Genomic DNA, 7,511 nt, shown 5'->3' with positions numbered 1-7,511 from the left:
CTGCCCCACTTTCAGCCAACTTGCTGTGTCTCAAAGGCTGGCAAATTGTTGGCTGTGGGTCAAATCTATTCTCATTTATTTACACATTTTCTCTGGCTACTTTTGGGCTACAACAGCAGAGTTGAGTTCCATGTATGAGTAGCAAGAGAAATGGATGGCCCACAAAGCTGAAAATATTTACCATCTGGCCTTTACAGGGAAAGTTTAAGAATCCCTGCCTATCCCATAGCATCTTTTATTCACATTGCTTATCAGTATCAGAATTCAGAATTGCTAACTCAATCTGCTTCTTTCTGTCTTCTTTTTCTCCCCCACTAGGATGTAAGTGCCTGCAAGTTGAAGAACTCATCTATCTTGATCCCGGTGCTTTTGTTAGTTCTTAGCACAGCGCCTGACACAGAGCCAATCATAACGGTAAGCTGGATGGATTTAGGTCTGTTTCCTTTTGCTCTGTTGAAGCAATAACAAAATTCAGTGCAAATCGTAAAATAAACTCCACCACCTCCACAGTTCTTTCTACACCCCCCTGACCAACTGTCAAGCTTCTCTCTGTTCCCACCTTCATCTTGTGTCCTTTTCTGATTCTGCTCTGACACCCCCAGATACCAGTGTCTTCTTGCCCTATCACTCTTTATACTTTTCTAATCTGCTCTTAACCCTCCATGACACCAGCAGCCCTCCAGGGAAGAGCTCATGGCTAGAAAACCAACCAAAGGGCAACAGTGCATTCCTCTAGGGTATTTCTGGGTAGGACTTGAAAGTCTGGTGGACTCAAACTCAGACACATGTTTGAGGGAGCTTCATACCTTCCTAAGTGAGCCTTTCTACTTGGGACCACTTGAAAAATGAATTTGGGCTCTCAGAGAATAGAACTCCAGGGCCAGGAGAAGTTTGAATCTAAGAAGCTCTGGCTATCAGATATGGGGGAGCTCCTAGGAATCATCTAGCACCTCTCAAACTTCCCCACCAAAACTAGCCTAGTAGCCGATAACAGTGACACATTTCCCCAGGAGGGAATGAGGTTGATACTTAAACTACACCACTCTAACTTCATGTTATTTTAATAATCCATTAGAACATTGTATTCTATCTCATAATATATTTTTAAAGAAATAATGAACCTTTTCCATTAAAATGTGTGGCTATGGCAACTACACATCTGCAATCTTTGAGCAAAAATCACAATCTACCTCTATCCTTAGCACACTCTTGCCTAGGCCCATATACCCACTGGTACTAAGACAGCTTGGAAAGCAGGAAATCTTATCCAGTGTATCCTTTAACAAATGAGGATACTGAAGGCCCAACAGAGACGGCAATATAAATGGAGCATCTTCCCTTTAGGAGAACTCCATTCCTACTTATTGGTAGGATAAACTAGTCTGTGGTGGGATTCGAAGTGTATTCAACAGTCTCTGTCTGCCCTCCAGACACACCTGCCACCCTACCCACCTGCTCTGTGACCCTGCAGACTGATATCTGTGTACTGCATAGCCAGCCTTCCTTGCCCTCTGACTTCTGGTTGGGTTTGACCAATGGCAAGCAAGGGAGGGAATTGGAAGGCAGGATGGGAGTGTGGTCAGGGTATTTGTTCCCCCAGCTCCCTCCCTGCCAGGCCTCATGTTGGAAATGGCTGTGCTCTTCTACCAAAGCAGGCTGACCCCACAGCTAGAGATCTACTAGGTTCTGGGAACCACTCCATGCTCTCATTCTCCTCAGACCCAGGAGTGTAGTGGCTTCCTCATTTGTCATCCCCAGAGTTCTTTACTATCCCAGCCATACATTTGTAACTAATGCCATTGTTAGACTTTCCTAATCTCTTTTATCAAGGAATCATTTGTTTCCTGCCAGGACACTTATAGTAAATGGCACTGGAAGAAGCCCAAAGAAACATCCCTCAAAATGGGATTCTGAGATTGGGTTGCTCACACATTCATTAAGCACACATTAGCACACTCTATTTTGTGGCATGGGGAGGGGCATTTGTTATTGTCATTTGCAGTGACCTTACGATTACTTAAAACATCACCTGCTATGGCCTGGGATGGTGTGGAATATGCATGAAGGGCATTATGTTTTGAGACCAGGAGCCATGGGTCTTTAGTCAGTCTGGTGACAATGATGATTGCAAAAATTATGGTGTGAGCTGGTTGCCTCTGAAAACCCTACAGAATATTCATAGAGAAAAGAACAAATGAAAAGCTTCTAATATCCAACTGAGAATACAAATAGAAAATCAGAAAGCCTCTTTGGTCTGAATGATGCAAGTAACCTGGATAAGCAGATGGCCCAGACTCCCGTGACACTTACTCCTTCTCCTTGAAAGCATGTCTATGGCTCATGAGAAGTTTCTGATGGCAATGACAGACCAGTTTATACAGGGGTCTACAAGGTGTTCTGGAACCAACCAGAAGTACTGGCCACTACCTACAGACCTACTCAGGGGTGGCCCTAAAAAATAGTGATGATGGTGAATCTTCCAGGTGGGTAGAACTTTCAGAAGTTCAAGGACATGGAAAGAACAGAACTGGAAGATTGGTGACAAGGAGGTCTGGGGAGAAGTCTGTATATGGATACCCGGGAATAGATACTAAGTGTAAAGATATCTGCGTTCCATGTACATACCTACCTACTGAGGGCATTTACTGCAGATGATGTGCCAAGTAATTAGATGGACAAGATGATCTGTCTAAGAGATGTCAGTCTCTCTTTTGGATAACTGTGTGCATACTCCATGTGCAAAGTGCTCATGCCAGCAAAGATGGATGATATTTATGCACGTAGATAACAAAAAGACACATCCTTAACAAGGCTTATCAGGCTATCCTCATTGCCAAGACCGCTCTGCCACAAAAAAAGAAGCCAGTATAAGCCTCTAATGTGGCACCATTCCCCAAGGGATCAGCTAACTACCTGGTGGCAAGATGATTTCATTGGATCCCTCCTGTTACGGAGAAGGCAAGGTTTTTGTCTTCATAAGAAAATATATCTACTTCACTTGCAGAATTTGCTTTCCTTACCCACAATACTTCTAACAGCACTATCTTTTGGGGGCTGTATTGAGAGATTTATCTATTGCCATAGTATTCCACACAACATTGGTGCCAAGCAAGGAGCTCATTTTATAACAACAACAAAAGTATAGCATGGGGCCCATGACTGCGGAATTCCCTGGTGTTTCCATTGATCCTCTCATCTATAAGGAGCTGACTTTATGTATTAGTTGTTTATTATTGCATAACAAATTACCCCAAACTTAGCATCTTAAAACAACAAACATCATCTTCCAGTTTCTGTAGGTCAGGCATCTGACCTCTAACTTGGGGTCTCTCGCAGGCTGCAAACATTGGCCAGGGCTGTAGTGATCTCAATACTTGACTAAGGGAGTGGGCACTCCCAAACTCACTCATGTGACTGTTGGCAGGGCTCAGGTCCTCACTGGCTGCCGGCTGGAGATATCAGTGTGTTGCCATGTAGACCTCCCTACAGAGCAACACACACCAGAGCAGCTGGATTCTATCAGAGCAAGCAAGCAGGAGAGTCAGAGAGAGCAGAAAGTCAGAAGCCGGAGTCTTTTTGTAACTTAATCTCTGAAAGTGACATCTCTTCATTTTCTCTATATTCTATTCATTAGAAGCAAGTCACTAGGTCCAGCCCACATTCAAGGAGATGTAAATACACAAGTGCAAGGACACCTGAAAGAAAGGATCATTGGGAGCCCCTTTAGAGGCTGCCTATCACCCTGGAAATAGGAGCACAATAGCATGCCAAAGCCTCAGCTATGCTTCTGACAGGCAACACCCTGTGAGGGTTGGGTGCTACCCTACAGTATGCAGTATATGGCTAACAGCCAGCATGTGGTACTATCTCCTCTATCCAGAGAATGCACATGTCTGGAAAAGCAGGGGTAGAGGTAAAAGTGTCCCCTCTCCCCATTTTAAGAAATAATCTACTTTAAAAATGTTACCTCTCTCTCCTGTGTCCTTTGGTTCAATGGGTTTAGAGGACCTAATGCCCAGGGATAGAAAGCTTCCTCTAGAGACCACAGCCATGGTTCTAACAAATTACAAGCTAGGCCTGCTTCTGGCCATGATGAGCATCTATCCTTAAACCAATGGAGAAGAGAGTCACTATATTACCAAGGAAGAATTTGGGTGCTGCTGCACAATGGAAGCAAGAAGGACTACGTTACAAATTTGGAAGATTTCAAACATAAAAAACCAGGGATGCCTTCTGGTAGTGTTGCCTCATGATCCTGATCATTTGGAAAACTATAGTTTCAAAATTAAGAGAGTACTACCGAGGACTCATATCCTGTGGCCATGAAGGTTTGGGTCACAACAGGTAAATGACCGAATTCAACCAGGGTGCTGGCAGAAGGTATAGAGAGCATAGAATGGGTCATAGAAGAAGTATGGTTATAACCTTAATCCCAATGACTAGGCACAGAAACAGGGTCTGTAGAAGCTATATTTTATGTTAATTATATCTTTGCCTATGTTTCCTCCCACTACCTTCTAAAAGAACGCAGGTAGTGACTAAAGTTTCAGATTGCAGGTGACAATGTGACTGAACTCACCCTGACATGATACAGTAGTTGAGGGACTTTATGGAGGCCAAAAGGCAAAAGAGATGGGCTAGGATGAAGAGTTACTATCTGCTCTTCCCAGTCTACTCTCTGCCCTTCTCTGTCTTTCTCTGGGCCCTGGGAGACTGGTCTCTACAGAGCACATCAATGAGATGTTTTCACTTCTGGTTTCTGAGAGGAACTGGCAGGATATCAGAGGGTGGAAGGAGATAGATAGGGTTATTTATCACTCATGTTTCCTCCATGTTCGGCTGCAGATTGTCAGTGATTGGGCTGCTCTGCCAAAAGTTGATTTTCTATGTCTTAGTTTGGGTTCTTTTGAAAACAGTACAACTTGAGTGTTGGGGGTTGACTCAGGAGGCAGAAATAAGAAAGAAAAGCCAATGGAGTGTTTAAAAATTATCTGGTAATTGTTGTGGGCAATTGGGGTGCAATCACTCTGGGGACTCCCTGAGGAACTGTGATCGTGTGCCTCAGAATGATTTCCACAGAGGCTGATGGGCTCTGGGCATTTATCCATGGACTTTCACCCACTATCTATTGAGTTTGCGCCTGGAGACATATATTCCATGAAATTTCTCCATTGTACCTATGCTGGCTAAGTGGCCTTCTGAAACTTTGGAAAAAGCACCAAGGAACACAATTGAGAAAGACCTTGCTTGCCCTTGAGGAGGGACTCAGGTAAAGTGTGTGGAACTGTCCACCCTGTGTTGCCAAAGTCAGGCAGATTGAGGGTATATGTTGTGGTACATCACCAGCACCTTCTTGCCCTCTGACAGACGCAGGACTCCTGGGTTTGCTTCTTCTCTTTGCTGTTTCAGATGTAATCATAACACATCCTGTCCTTACTAGTCCCAGGGTATTTCATTATCTCTTTTTTGTTTCCTCTAAGGAGGTCTATGCCTTTGTAATAGCTCCTCCTAACTCTCTCTTCAATCATCCTTTGGATCTGTTTTGTGCTAAAACTCTGATAGATAAGATTCGTGAATTTTCAAAAGTGAACATATAATGAACTAAACTCCAGATAAGTAGTCTGGACAAGGTCTACTGTTTCTACCCACCATCCACATACTAGTTTCTTATTAAAATGTTCAAAGCCACAGAATCAATTTTTTTGGACTCCTCAAGATGCAGATACTTTGAGAAAGTACTTTTCATGCCAAGGAAATACTGGCTACTTTGGGGCTAACATGCAGATTTATTATTCTTTTTAAATGTCTGTAATATGGTTTGGCTGTGTCACCATCCAAATCTCATCTTAAATTGTAATCCTCATAATTCCCATGTGTCAAGGGAGGCATCTGGTAGGAGGTGATTGGACCACGGAGGTGGTTTCCCCCATGCTGCTCTCATGATAGTGAGTGAGTTCTCATGAAGTCTGATGGTTTCATAAGAGGCTTTTCCCCCTTTGTTTGGCACTTCTCCTTGCTGCTGCCATGTGAAGAAGGACATGTTTGCTTTCCCTTCTGCCATGATTGTAAGTTTCCTGAGGCCTCCCCAGTGTTGTTGAACTGTGAGTCAATTAAAACTTTTTCCTTTATAAATTACCCAGTCTTGGATATGCCTTTATTAGCAGTGTAAGGACAGACTAGTAAAGTAAATTGGTTCTGGGTAGTGGGGTGCTGCTGTGAAGGTATTCAAAAACTTGGAAGTGACTTTGGAACTGGGTAACAGGCAGAAGTTGGAACAGTTCAGAGGGCCCAGAAGATGAAAGGAAAACATGGGAAAGTTTGGAACTTCTAGAGACTTGGAGGGCTCATAAGACAGGAAGGTGTGAGAAAGTTTGGAACTTCCTAGATACTTGTTGAATGGCTTTTACCAAAATGCTGATAGTGATATAGGCAATAAAGTCCAGGCTGAGTTGGTCTTAGATAGAGATGAGGAACTTATTGGGCACTGGAGTAAAGGCCACGCTTGCTATGCAGAGAGACTGACAGCATTTTGCTCCTCCCCTAGAGATCTGTAGAAATTTTAACTTGAGAGAGATGATTTGGGGTATCTGGCAGAAGAAATTTCTAAGCAGCAAAGCATTCAAGAGGAAGCAGAGCATGAAAGTTTGGAAACTTCGCAGCCTGATGGGATGCAATAGAAAAGAAAATCCCATTTTCTGGGGAGAAATTCAAGCTGGTTGCAGAAATTTGCATAAGTAATAAGGAGCCAAATGTTAATCACTAAGACAATGGGGAAAATATCTCCAGGGCATGTCAGAGACATTCACAGCCACCCACCCATCACAGGCCTGGAGGCCTGGGAGGTAAAATAGTCTTGTGCATCAGGATCAGGGCGCCTGCTCTATGTAGCCCAGGACATGGGACCCTGTGTCTCAGTTGCTTCAACTCCAGCTATGCCTAAAAGAAGCCAACTGACAGCTCAGGCCATTCCTTCAAAGGGTGCAAGCTTCAAGCCTTGGTGGCTTATACATGGTATTGGGCCTGTAGGTACACGGAAGTCAAGAATTGAGGTTTGGGTGCCTGTGCCTAGATTTCAGAGGACGTATGGAAATGCCTCTATTTACAGAAGAGGGAGAGGATTCCAGATACCTGTTAATGTGGACAGTAGAACTCCCTTCACTAAAGGACAAAAGTAAAGAAAGATTACATGGTGCCATGTTCGTACAAGGTGCTCAATAAATATTTGCTTCCACATGTCAACTGAAACCCAATATTAGCTATATCTGCTGGAATCAGAACTCAAAGTGTTCTTTCATTTACCAATTCAAGAAAAGCACAGAGCATCTAATGTTTTCCAGAAATTGTGGTGCTCTGGGGCATGCAACAGCAATCACGCAGAATGTGTAGTCCCCCATGGGCTGAGCTTGCAGTGTGTGGGGAGTACATGCAAGTAACTGGCTCTTAAAATGCTGTGTGGTAAGTCCTTTGATGTAGGGACAGAGGTGAGAAAGGCACTGACCCAATCTTTGGAA

The sequence above is a fragment of the Macaca fascicularis genome, chromosome 14 (assembly GCF_037993035.2).
Source record: "Macaca fascicularis isolate 582-1 chromosome 14, T2T-MFA8v1.1".
Classification (NCBI taxonomy): domain Eukaryota; kingdom Metazoa; phylum Chordata; class Mammalia; order Primates; family Cercopithecidae; genus Macaca; species Macaca fascicularis.
Note: the sequence above shows the minus strand (reverse complement) of the source record.